Source organism: Ictidomys tridecemlineatus, chromosome 1 (genome assembly GCF_052094955.1).
Source record: "Ictidomys tridecemlineatus isolate mIctTri1 chromosome 1, mIctTri1.hap1, whole genome shotgun sequence".
Taxonomy (NCBI): Eukaryota; Metazoa; Chordata; class Mammalia; order Rodentia; family Sciuridae; genus Ictidomys; species Ictidomys tridecemlineatus.
In genome coordinates, this window is record NC_135477.1 from 57,957,119 (window position 1) to 57,970,922 (window position 13,804).

The 13,804-nt window shown below is 40.2% G+C and overlaps 1 long non-coding RNA gene across 1 annotated transcript; it reads left to right on the top strand.

Moving 5' to 3' along the window:
- Positions 1-2,617: 2,617 nt before the first annotated feature.
- On the top strand, positions 2,618-3,612 carry LOC144366262 (uncharacterized). The gene is made up of 2 exons (XR_013425274.1): positions 2,618-2,738; positions 2,950-3,612. It is a non-coding gene; the product is annotated as an uncharacterized LOC144366262 (long non-coding RNA).
- The last annotated feature ends 10,192 nt before the right edge of the window (positions 3,613-13,804 follow it).

Sequence of the window (13,804 nt, forward strand, 5' to 3'; positions counted from 1 at the left end):
ATAGGATTTGGAGCTCTGTTTAGATCTCTGTGGGTTATCCAAGAGAAAAAAACTTTATACCATGGGAGTAGGTGAGAAAGATGCTCACAGTGGATAAGTGCTTAGGAGACTTTTAAAAAGTCACTTTTGAAATTAAGAGGCAGTCTTTGTGTATAGCTCCTGGGGATCAGAAGAAAGATAAGGTAATATGATATTGGTTACAAGTGGTAGATAACAGTTTTATTTTATGACATGATAGCATTATCTAATAATAGTATGTGCCTAGGGAGAAAATGAATGTTTTAAATTGCTTAGAGAATCTCAAGGACATCACATTTACATGTTTTAGTTACATATTTTTATTGGGGAAGTTCTGTCCACAAGAAAATCTGCTTAAAAAATCAATTAAAAACAAGAAAATCTGTTAGCTTTGAACTGAGAATTTCCCATCATTGATTTGTTTATTCATTCTTTCAACAAAATATGGATTAAACACTCACCCCATGTATTAGGTATGTGATACCTATGGGTGAGGGGTAGGGTACTGACATAGGATTCCTGTTTGCAAGGAATTTACATTCTCGAAGAAAGGGGCCAGACAGTAGACAGAAACAAAGGATCAGGGTAACTACAAGAAATACTGAGTTTAAGGATGAAAGTAAGAGAGACACGATAGTAATTGGGTGGCTCCTTTAGTCTGGATCATCAGAGGGATCCTTTCTGTGAATGTAGCATTTGAGCCGAACCTGAAAAACAAGGAGGTAACACTGCCAGGATCTGGACAGGATATTCCTGATGGAGGCTCTAAGGCAGGAATAAGCCTGGTAGCTTGAATAAACTAGTTTTGGGCATACTTCTTTTAGTGTTTGCTCAACACAATCTTAACCTTTTCTTAGTAATTTATACCTCCTATCTGTCTTCTCCTGATGTTAGTCTTCTGCCATTTACCATCTCAGGAGATCACTCTCAAGAACCTTCTATCCCTTCTTGTTGCTATAGCCTAGGAAGAACCAAAGATGGCCCAAATAGACAAATTTGGTGTTAAACTCAACTTATACCCTCCAAATGCGGGGATACGGCAGTGAAGAGGAAGCCATGGGCTCTTGGAGCATTAATGTATGTAGACCTGACTCTTTCCCCCTTGCCTGAATTTTAAAGTTCAGTGCCCAGGTATGGATCCAGATACTTGGAGCTAACATCTTATGCCTCCTGCTCTCCCCATCTCTCATGCCAATTCCTTTAATGCAGAATTTTGCTTTCTCAGTCTTTAAGCTCAACAGCCTGCCTCTGGGTCTGTCTCCCAGTTGATTAATACTTAAGATCTGTAGACCTACGCCAGTTGCTCCCCTTCATCATCACACTTGGGCTATAAGTGGTGGTGGCATTCAGTAGACGCAAATACTCTTAAGCTTTTTCTCCTCTGTCTACATGGAGATGACTTCAGGAGCCTCTCTCTCCTCTCTCTCTCTCTTTGTATTGGGAATTGAACTCAGGGGCACTTAACCACTGAGCCACATCCTCAGCCATTTTTAAAGTTTTATTTAAAGACAGTGTCTTACTGAGTTGCTTAGAACATCACTAAATTGCTGAGGCTGACTTTAAATTCATGAGCCTCCTGCTTCAGCTTCCCAAGCTGCTGGGATTACAAGTGTGCACCATCATACCCAGCTCTTTTTTTTTTTTTTTAACCATGGAACATGAACACATTTATTCCAAAATTTACTGGTATTTTCCAGGGAGATATTTAATGGATGAAATTTACTCAAAATTTTGTTTCAGGTCTTCTGTAAGTGGTAAACATCTAGATATTGCCTGCAGAAAAGATTTCCACAATATATCAAAAAAGCAAGCACACGTTTTAGATTCACATGACAAGATTATCTGGTTGTAACTCTGGTACCCCTGAATCAGCTTCTGATGGTGCTTCCAGCATATTAGGCCATGGATAAAAGAGCAAATCAATCAAGTAGGTGTGTACATGTGAGTTAGTGAAGAGAAATGATCTTTCATTGTTAAAATAGTATCTGGTCACTATTTCACAATTGAAAATTCCCCTCCTTTCCACACCTACTGGCCAAACTTCTCTTCCATTTGACATATAGAATAAAATAGTTGAACTCTCTGGGGGCCTTGGGGCTCCCCCAGGGCCACAGGGTGGGAGGTGTCTTTTCAGATCTCTAGGCTGGGGAAACCCCACTCTGAGCAAAGAGCCAATTTTAGAGTCAGCAGCTCATTAAGGAGATTGAGAATCTAAGGAGCCACAAATAAATGATTACAGGAAGGGCACTAGTAAAGGAAAACAATATCTGAATCTGGCGCTCTGACCAAGTTTACAGTTATCTCAGTATCTTAGAAAGAGGCCTATCTATTAGCAGATGAGGCAGTATGGAAGCTGGAAAAGGATGCTAGTTCCCATTTGTGGAAGGGGTTTCATGGGTAACAATCATTGAAAGATGGAAGATGATAAGGCCCTTTTTTTTTTTTTTTTTAAATGACCCAAAGAGATACTGTATGAAGTAGGAGAGAAAAGTCAATCTCAAACTTCCTGGTCACACTGCTCGGGAGTAAAAACCAACCCTAATTGTGGAGTGAGGCTCTTGGAAGACATCTGATTTCTTTTCTGACTCTTGCAGGAATGTCTCTCAGGGGTTTCTGGACCGATGATCCCCTCCCTCACTTCTAGCCCTGATGATGCTGAAGCGTCCACTGTTGGCGATTTGCAGGAGAGGTAGCCATCCTTGGGCTGGATCATGCAATTGGTAAGAAAGTTCTTCAGGTCCAGATGAAACTGGCTTCCTTTACTCGGGAACAGGAGTTCTTCCTTTTGGCATCTGACATGTCTTCTCTTCCTTTCTCATGATTTACTCAGAGAATTTGAAGACCCCCCAGCCATCTATAACTTCTGAGTTTTCTGTTCTCCAGCCTAAGCCTGTCAGATACTCTAGCTCTCCCCCTGTTTATATCTTGCAGGGTCCTGGCACCCTTTTCTGGGTTGACTTAGTTCATGGAGGTACTTCATGAAACCCAGGGCTGGGAATGACACATGATGGTTGTGGTTGAATGTGTCACCCGAAGTCCACATGCTGGAAAGAATCTTCAAGGCAACATGTTGACAGGTGTTAGGAGGTCAAGGACACACTGCTTTCACATGGATCAATGCATTTATTGTGGAAATGGGTTAGTTACTGAGGGAGTGGGTTCCTGATAGAAAGATGAGTTCTACTTCCCTTTCTACCCCTGTCCTTTCTTACCATCTCACCTCTAGAAGGACTTTACAAGATGATGGTACCTAGATATTGGACTTCCTAGCCTTCAGAACTATGAGAAACAAATTTATTTTCTTCATAAATTATCTAGCCTGTAGTATTCTGTTATAGCAATGAAAAAATAGACTTAAGAGATAAACCTGTGGATGGAGTCACTGAAGCTCCTACACCAAAATGTGGAGGACAATGACATGTGTCTATTTCTTGATGCCTTTTTCCTGGCTGTTCCAGCACCCTCCTGTATTTTCACATGTTGTCTACAAGGATCTCCCCAGATATTCCACCAGATGTTTTGCTGGAATGAAGGCACACTGACTCTGTGGTGTTTCCGTGGTCTCTTTGCTTATTAAAGGTGAATTTGCTGTGACTTTGTGGATTTTAGTGGTCCCTTTCCAAACCCCAATTCCTCCTAGTGAGCCTCACTTTAGTTTTTTTTTTCTTTTTTTTTTAAGAGAGAGAGAGAGAGAGAGAGAGAGAGAGAGAGAGAGAGAGAGAGAGAGAGAGAGAGAATTTTAATATTTTTATTTTTTAGTTTTCGGCGGATGCAACATCTATTTTTTTTGGTATGTGGTGCTGAGGATCGAACTCGGGCCGCATGCATGCCAGGTGAGCATGCTACCGCTTGAGCCACATCCCTAGCCCCAGTTTTTTTTTTCTTTTTTTAAAATTGATTTTATTTTTTTAAATACACGACAGTGGAATGCATTACAATTCTTATTACATATATAGAGCACAATTTTTCATATATTTGTATATAAAGTATGTTCACGCCAATTCATGTCTCTATACAAGTACTTTGGTTTTTTTGCATTACATTCTTATTACACATATATACCACAATTTTTCATATCTCTCTATATAAAGTAGATTGACACCCAATTCGTGTCTTCATACGTATACTTTGGATAATGATGTCCATCACATTCCACCATCCTTGCTAAACCCCTGCCTCTTCCCTTTCTCCCCCTCCCCTCTTCCCTATCTAGAAGAAACACCAGGATATAATCCAAGTCACTGCTTTGATTTCCTCATTATGCTCAGTCTTATGACCTTAGGCAAGTCAGCTCATCTTTTCAACCCTCCTTTTAACAAATACCTGTAAAACTATGAAGTTATTTCTAGTGTTCTGTAATTTGGAATCTGTTTAACACCCTATTCTACAATTCTAGAAACAATGAGAAGTTTCTGGAGTCTACCTTTGCCTCTCCCTTTTGCGCTATACTTTCCCTTGGAAACCAGGGGCCTTCATCTATCTCCAGGCTTTCTCTCTGACTTCTTTAGTGTTACTGATTATAGTTCTCTGATTACATCTGGTGGGGGGAGGGAGGACATGGGATGTAATTCTCCTTTAAATCAGTAATAACTGCCTGCCTAAAATCTGTCTTAAACATCAGTGCCCTCTTATTGGTAGCTGCTTTTCTTTTCCTGTTTGAAAATTCATTCTTCTGGATGAATAAGATGAATGCAAAAGAGCACTAACTGAATTTACTAACCAATCTTGTTCACAGGATTTCCCTTCAAAAGATTGTTGGCTCTGTGGATTTGCCATCATTTCCCTTAAACGCTTGCTGCACTCCCTCCTCAAGCAAAAGAAGTCTTGAAATAATAAAGATTCAGGAGTAGGGCCAGATGTGGTGGCACACGCCTGTAATCCCAGAAGCTCCTGGTGTTGAGGCAGGAGGATTGCAAGTTCAAGGCCAGCTTAAGCAACCTAATGAGACCCTGTCTCAAAAATAAAAAGGGCTGGGATGTGGTTAGGCATCCCTGGGTTCAATTCCCAGTATAAGAAAAATCATCACTAAGGAGGATATTCTAAAGAAGTTGCTTAAGGCATTCAAGGAAACTGAAAAAAAAAATTCTGTAACCGTTCAATAGCAGTGTCCTTAGGGCAAATGTAAAATGTGTACATTCTTAGAACCTTTTCTAGTAGAGAAGCTTTGCTATATTTGTTTAAAGACAGACATGGTGCTTTGCATTGACCTTCCAGAGCATTAGTTCAGAGAAAATCTCCCAACTTAATGTTGGTATCTAGGAGACAGATACCAACTTCCCCACTTTATATATATATATATATATATATATATATATATATATATATATATATATATATCAGTTCTCACCTTGGCCATTTGAATCTGAAGGTGGCACTGGACAGACAAACTCCAATTAGCATCATTGATGACCTGTCTGTCTCTTCCTAGCCTGCTTGATTCTAAAGTCTTTTTGACAATCTCATTTGATTTCTCAGAAGTTTTGGTCTGAAAACCAGTTTTAAAATGTAAATACACAAAATCACAAGTAGTACATAGAAACTATGATATAAAGATAAATACAGTGTTGTGCCCTATTTAGTTGGAAGTCAGGTCTTAAATTCTTCTGCTGCCAAGTTCTGACAAGGCCCTATGGGCTTGAAAATCTTGGGACAAGCATGTGCATTGTATACTTTTCCCCAGCCAAGGTAGAAAATAGCTATTTAGAACCTTTTTGTACTGTCCTCGTGCAAGAAAGAGTGAGTGAGGACATTTTAAAGCAGCCCTGCACCGGAGCTCGGGAAGTCTGAGGAACCTGTAGAAACTCACTGAACCTCGGGGTGGTGTTGGATCTAGAGGCCAGGGTGTAAGAATCAAACGGGATTTTCTTTTGCAAATTTTCTTCCATAACAGCATAAGACTGTATACAGCAATTTTATTTCTATAAAGAAAAAAAAAGTTTGTGCAGCAGTTGACATTTTAGATACCTGATCACATTTTAAGTCTTTTTTTAATAAAAAAAAGAATTTATGATAATCACCTAATAGAATCAAATAATTTTCCAATTTATAATACTTCTCCATCTGGATATATCTATGTGTTCACAGCTTTTTCATCTGTCCATATAATTTGTGCACAAGACATTATCTTCAGTTATAAGCATGAAAACTCAAAATCGTAGCTAATTTTAATAGACAAAACTTTTCTGTCAACATCATTATTCTCCTAAGTCTTTCCCTTCAGCCTCTGGTGCTGCTCTGTCTGTGGGTTCAGAGCAGTGCATAGGTCCCTCTTACTGTTAATGGGACACCTCAGGATGGGCACATCAGGACAGGCTCCAGGGAAATAGAGAACCTTCCATGGGGAACCTGAGGAGCTTCAGCACTTGTCACAACATCCTAGCCTGAATTTTCTGACCACATGGGCTTTAGAATATCTGGCTCTGCTAATGCCAATGTGACAGCATGGAGCACAATGATAAGCTGGCTTGTTTATCAAAGTTTATCAAAAGACTGCACATTGTCTTGTGGGGAACTGAACACTGATAAGAGATTGATGCCAATGCTGGTGAAATAAGGTTATTAATGGACACAGAGAGCATGGAACATATGTTAACAGGGATATGACCGGGAAGCAAGGATGCCTTGGGCTCACAGAAAATAAATTTATAAGTCTCTGACATGTGGAGGAATTTATTATTTCACAAAATAAAAAGCTTAGAGTTAGGGCAGTTTCAAGGTTGATGGAGTTAGGGCAGTTTCAAGGTTGATGAATTCAGTGATTCAACAATGATATGAAGGCCCCAGTTTCTGTTTTAACATTCTTAACTTGACCTTTTCCTGGGTTTATCCCCTCATGGTTGCAAGATGACTGCTGGATGCTCCAGCCATCATATCCTCACCTGCTTTCTTTGAAATAAAGGGACAATTTCTCCAAGTGTCTCAGTTTATCAAGGATGAAAATTTTTCCTACAAGGGTCTCAAAAGAGTCCCTCTCACAAATCATTAGCCAGAATGGTGTTATATATTTATTTCAAAACCAATTACTGATTTGAGAAATAGAATTACTAGGATTGGATTAGATTAAGCCTCACTTTCTAGAGCTTTAAAGGGTCATCTCGGATGAACCTATCATCAGACAGAGTGATCAAGTTGAGGGTTCACTCAACAAAGAACTGGAGTGAATGGTTGTAAGGTGTACAACCAATACTGTGGGCTATAAGTACTTTTCATTTAGCAGAATGATTCTGTGGTACAGGGAAAGAAAAGATGATTACTTTTATGCCCTCCCATGATTGGAAACAAGATACACATATTCTGCATTGAAAAGTAGAAGTTGTGTTTTTGTTTTAACAACAAAAAGAAAAATCTTATGCTTTTCATCAAGATATAGAATAAAATCAAGGGGACATTAAAAGCAGTATTGGCTACTCAGCTGCCCTTCTTACCTTCTTCCTTCCTTCTTCCTTGCTGATGGCCCTTGATATCTTCTGCAGCATTGTGCCCACTGAATCATGATTACCTAAGCTTGTCATAGCAATCTCATTCCCAGATTCGCACATTTGCAGCTTTCTTTGCTGACAGTGGTGGCCATATGAAGTAGAAATCCTGTAGGGGTGGGGCTTCTGGGAAAATTTTGGTTTATCTGATAAAAGAGATAAATGTTGGAAGAAAGAGCTTAATGTAGGAATCTCCCCTTCTGTCTTCTTTCCACCATGAATGTAAATGTGATGTCACATGCTACAGCAGCTCCCTTGACAACATGAAGCAGTGATCATGGAGGTGGGGGGGAGTTCACATTAAAGAACAGTGGAAGAAAAAAATTCAAAAAGATTCTGACTCATGAAATCAAGCCTGGAACTACCTACTTTCACATTTCTGGGTATGTGAGATGGCTGAATGGTCTCATTGTTTAAATGCCTGAAGTTGGGGACCCTGTTATTTGCAACTTAATGCATACCAACTGGTAACAGAAGCAATGATGGCATCTTATGTATCTACTACAGCCATCTGGCACCTCTTTTCCACTAACATATCAGCTACTTTAACTCTGGGTTCAGAAGACGGAATAACTTGACCACAGCTATCCAACCCTTGAGCTCTATCTCACTCAGATCATTCTGCTCTTCCATACTCTCAATGCTTAAGGATCTACTAGATTTTCTACTTTTATACCTATTCATGTTTTCTTTCCTAACTAGACTTAAAACTCCTTCAGGACAGAGTCTGGGTCATTTACTCTTCTGGTGTCCATTCCTGAATGAGGCATGGAAAGGACTCTCAATGGTGGGACTCTTTCCTTTGTCTAAGTTGGCAGGGAGGAAAAGAATCACATGCCTTATCTTCAGAAGCCACACATTCACTACATTTTTGTTCTATAAGTTGGGAAAGAGAAGCCAATGCAGAGAATTCTTTATATTAAATCGCTGATCATCAGGATTGGACTTCTTTTGGAATTTTGGTTACGTATCAATATTTCCATTCTTTATAAACAACTTAGATGCACGGTTGGGTGGCATCCTGAGATCATAAGCATTTCAAGAAAGCTGTGTATTTGAGTTATAGCTGGCAAATGTGGAATAAGGGAACTTCATAGCTTCAGGCCTCCCATGAACCTTTTGCTTTTGGGGGTGGTTGGATTGCTACAACTAAAAAATTCCCTTGCATGAGTTTGTCAGTTTCAGGGGATTTTGTCATGATTCAGTGAAGTGGAACTTTCAGTTGAAGCGAGAATCTCATGTCTTCTCTGCATCCTCATTCGTGGCCAAGGAGGCACCTTGGGTGTTAACATCCTCCACTGGCTTTGCCCTTGTCCCTATTTATAGCACGTGTCCTTGCTGGACCACCTCCCCATCCAAAGCCTGTGCTGCTATTTCTTTCCCTGGAAGTACAGTGCCTTTTGTGGCCCCAAAATGTAATTCCAATACAACACTTTGTACCAAAGACTGTGGGTTTTTCCTTAAGGTAACTGTGGGTGGCCCCTCCATTTATTTTCTTGCTTCCTTTTTGTTTCTGTAAATTCTGCCCTCTGCTTTCCCCCAAGCACATGCTGTTCATGTAATCTGAATGGCCATTTAGAAGAAAGATCAGAAGTTTGTTGTTTCATTACCAACATAAATCAAAACTTTGTGTTCGCGCTGCAATCCGAGTGAGTCCAGGAATAGCTTTGGGATTGCTAAGTGTCTGGAGAGCACTGACTACACAGACATGTTTTGAAGCTGGCTATAATAGTTTCTACAGCTGTTAACAGTTCCCAGAAGAATGGCAGCATTATATATCAGCGTTTAAAATGTGCATGACTTGCATTGCACAGAAGTCAGATTGGGATACAATCAGATTTTTTTTTTCTGAAACTCAGCCAGGAAAGTCTTCAATAACTAGAGAAATTCTTTTCACTACTGAAATCAACATGAAGGACATTGTGTTATTATAATTGCTTATAGCTCACCATGAAAGTTGTCTTTGTATGAGTGGATGTACGGGCTGTACTGTTTTGTTTTTATTTATTCTGCATTCTTTATTCTAATGTCCTTTCCTTTTTCCTGACCAGAAAGATTGTTATTGAGCCCTTCACAAAGCTGAAATAATGCAGTGTGTTAAAAAAATGTTAACAATTCAAAGAAGTTATAAAAATTTATAAGTTGGCTGAATGCTTGAGAAATTTCTGCATATTTTAATATAAATAGGTAATGCAAATATTTGTTCTTTGCATTGAAAGGTGAGTCTCTGTTTTCTAAAAGGCCCTAATATTTAAATTAGATTTATTTGATTGCATTGAAAGAAGGACAGCTTCCATTTTGAATGATGCCAAAGATTAAATACCACCATTGTTATCAGATACAAAAAAACTTAATAAGCTACTGCATCTTGGGGTTAAACAATTTCCAAAAAGCAGTAGGAATTGCTTTGTGTTTCAAATTCTCATGAAGGTGGCTTGCTTTTAATACTTTCTTTCTGTTTTCTTCTTCTTCTTCTTTTTTTTTTTTTAGATTTCCAAGTTGAGATTGAAGTTTTTCACATCTCTGTACTCTGCCACTTTTACTGTCTTTTGAAAAAAAAAAAGTGAACTGACAGAATTAATTAAAGGTAGGGATGGATATCTTGGAGGGAATAAATGTAAAAGAAAAGAAAGGGAGTAAAAACTAGGAAAAAAATATCAAAGTCTGAGGGGAGCACCTTTGAGCTATAAAATCAAGGTGTAGACACTTTGAATGATCCTGTTAAGGGTCTTTGCAGAAGGAGGAAGATCTAAGGGCCTAGATCTTTCTGAAGCTACGCCAAGTCTCACTTGGCCAGGGTAGGCCAGGGGATGGGTGGAGCTACACAAGAGAAAACCCACCCAGGGGTGGTAGCTTCCAGAAGTAAGGTTGAAATGCGCCTGGGATCAAATCCCTGGCCTGGAATATCTGCATTCTGAAGACTTTGGCATTGAGCAGCTTCTTTAGCAGCTGAGGGGACAACGGGCTCAGCTTGACCACACTCTCCTACACAAGTGCAAACAGAGTCTCAGACTTCCTTCACCCTTCTCAGCCCCTGCTTTTCCAGCTAATGTTTTAGCAATTAGCCATCAGGATGAGAGTGACAAAGAGAGACAGCAGGATAGAATGATGGGCAACTCCCAAGATGGGGCAAGTGTATCCCCACAGACTTTCCAAATGCCTCACACTGCTGCTTGGACAGGTGTTTGTTGCTAACTCCTCACTCCATGCTCTCAGCTGCAGGCCATGAACATCTTCCCTAGGGCTGGTCTGCACTATACTCATGGCCTTCACGTCGCTTCAGCTTTTGGAAACTAAGGATACGTGGAGGAGTCTTCTCTTCCTTAGGAAAAGTGACTTAAATAGGAATAAAATTGGCAATGCATTCTAGGGAGAAAAGCTATGAAAGCACAGACTTTTATTTCTCTAAAGTAAGAGGACCATTTGATTGAGAAATCCTATCATGGCTGATATTTGTTCAATGCTTACCATGTTCCAAGCATCACCTTATTTTGTTCAGTAAGATGCCCACAGGTAGCATGGCAAGCAGGGGAATGTAGCCACGATCTGATGGGAGACAGTGTACAGGCCAGAGGTGAACTGGAAAGGAATCAAGGAAAAGACCCAAATCCTGGTTTCTCCAGAATCTGAGGATCCTTGGTAGATGCGTTAAAGCCTGACTTTGTTGTAAAATGATAAGTACCAGCCTGAAATACACAATTAAGATTTCTCAGCCAGGAAATGGTCCTAGAACAGTGGGGTTCTTTTTTGTGTGTTTGCCTTCATAGAGTCAGAGAACTCTTTTAGAAACTGAGAAATGCTAAGAGCTGTCTCTCTAAACAGTGCACACACACAAACATGTAAAATGTTGTACCCTATTCTGGGATTGCCAGCTCCCTCAGGCCAGTCTTTTTGGTGGGTGGAATGTTTGGTAACAGGAAATACTTGTAGGCAGAAAGACTAACTGGTCAGAGATTCAGAGGGAGCCTGGCAGGAGCTTCCCAGATAGTAGTGAAGCCAGATTTAAAATTAGGCAGTCAGTGTCGTTAGGTAAATCGGGTCTAATATCCAGTGAAATCTAAATTGGAGGCCATGTTGAGAATAAATTTCTGGAAAAGTTGAGCAACTCTTGAAACGTTAACGAAGTCCCAATGTTGATGGTCCAAAGTTCATCCCAAAGAAATGTTAATGAACATCCCCAGCAGATTTAAAGATAGCCCATCCCAAAGAAGTGTTAATGAAGTCCTTCCTGCCCAGATTACTTCTTTGGCCCACCTGTGTCCCACCCCTCGGGCCTTCCCACCTACATTCCATCACCAAAAACTATAAAATGGAGAGTCAACCGCACTTCCAGGGATTCCACCTCTTGGGTCCCCTTCTTCCTCGGGAGAAGTCTTTTCTGCTGTCCTTTAATAAACTTCTAATTTCTACTCTGACCTTGCCTCGGCATGCTTCTCTGGTGTTATTCTTCAACATTGGGGAAGCAAGGACTCGTCACCGGTCAACAGCGGTAACAGTAGGATGGAGAGAAACAATTGATCAGGCTCCATCTTCATGAGAGCTGGTACTGGGAATGCCTAGCTTTGGTGTCAGAGCCTAGGCATGCAGACTGAGATTTAAGGATAAAATTTCCATCCTGGAGACTCTAAACTACTGGGAAAGGAACCAAGAAAAGGCCTCAGGAAGCATATAAGAAGAGACGTAACTGAAACTGGGCTAGAAGGTATAGGCTGGGTCATAGAGGAAGCCCAGTAAACAAAACCAGGGTCAGGACTGACTTGAATGGGCTCAGGATGACTCAGCAAGATTTCAAGATTTCCCCACCTATGAGGTAGACTCTATAAGATTGGCGCTAAGCCCCCAGGTAGGCAGGGAGGGCCTATCTCTGGAAATATGGTTGGAAGGGAGGAACTGGAAAAAGTTTTTTCCCAGTTGTGCAAAGCACTGTGGTCTCTCCCTCCTCAAAGCTTTAGTAACCTGGCTAGGGTGCTTTGAGACCAGAGAATGTTTTTTACTTTGTGAAATTTTCTCATCTTGCAGATCTCTCTGCTTGCTTACGGTTACTTTTATCCTGCTACTGCCAGACCATCAGCCAGTTTTGTTCTGCCAAGTGGGAGATCCACTGACCATCAGGCCCTGGCCTTCTTTGGTGAAAGAAGGAGCTGGCAGCATTTGTTGATCCATCAAATATTTTGAAATTCTATTAGGTCTAAATGCTGGGAACTATTGAATTATAGTATCCTCAACTTGGTCAAGCAGGTACTTAAGATGTATCTATTGAATGATTGATTAGATAATGTATTAACTATGTCATAGAAAACTAAGGGTTGAAATGTCCACTAACTTGTTTTCCTCACTCTGGTAGCTCTTGAAAGAGTAAAACTGAGACAGGCTGAGGTCTACAGACTTGTGGTTAATTAGCAGACTGGGCCCCTCTCACAGCTCCTTTGCTAACGAGACAGCAGTCTGTTCTTCTTAAGTGGTGGCACTTTCTTTGATGGCATTTAGTATATTAAGATAATGCAGTTGCCTTTGATAAAGTAGTGATTGTTGTCAGTTATTAGTCAGCTGCTGGAGTTTTGAAAGAAAACAGACATAAAGAAAGAAACCAGTTAGCTGATGGAGTAAATAGGGAAAGCAGACACTCCAGGTTCTTCCCCCACATCACTACAGCAGGGTGTATTGCGTAGAGTAATCTCTGACCTGGATCAAGAACACAAATGGTCAGTAGAGGAGAGGAGAGGTGGGGGAGGAAGAGGAAGGGGAGGTGCTGGGGTACCGAATCAGAACAAGATATATTCCCTGCTTTTGGAGTTATGTCAAAATGGACTCTACTGCAATGTATTCTAATTTACTTTTTAATTCAATAAAAAGAAGCACAATGTAATTTAAAATGAAGTTGAAGTGAATGTAATTTAAAATGTAATTATATGTGAACTGGAGTATCTGTGGTGAGTTAAATGAATATGCTTCTGGAGAAAAAAAATGGGAATTCAAGGATTGAAAAATTCTTGTCAAGTAGGAAAGAATCAGTAAGCATACAAAGTTCTTTCTTTTTTTTTGTTTAAAAAAAGATCTCAACAGAATGAAATAAATAGAAGTGACTAAAAAAACTACTTTTTACCATAGAGTCTCTAATATGGTTCAGATATGAGGTGTTTCCCAAAAGCTCCTGTGTTAATGCAGGAATATTCAGAGGTGATTAGATTGTGAAAGTTGTAGCTAATCAGGCCATTCTAGTTTGAATGGATTAACTGGGTGGTAACTGTAGGCAGGTAGAGAGTGGCAGGTGGGAGATGCTGCAGTAGGCATCTTCCTGGAAGGGTGCATCT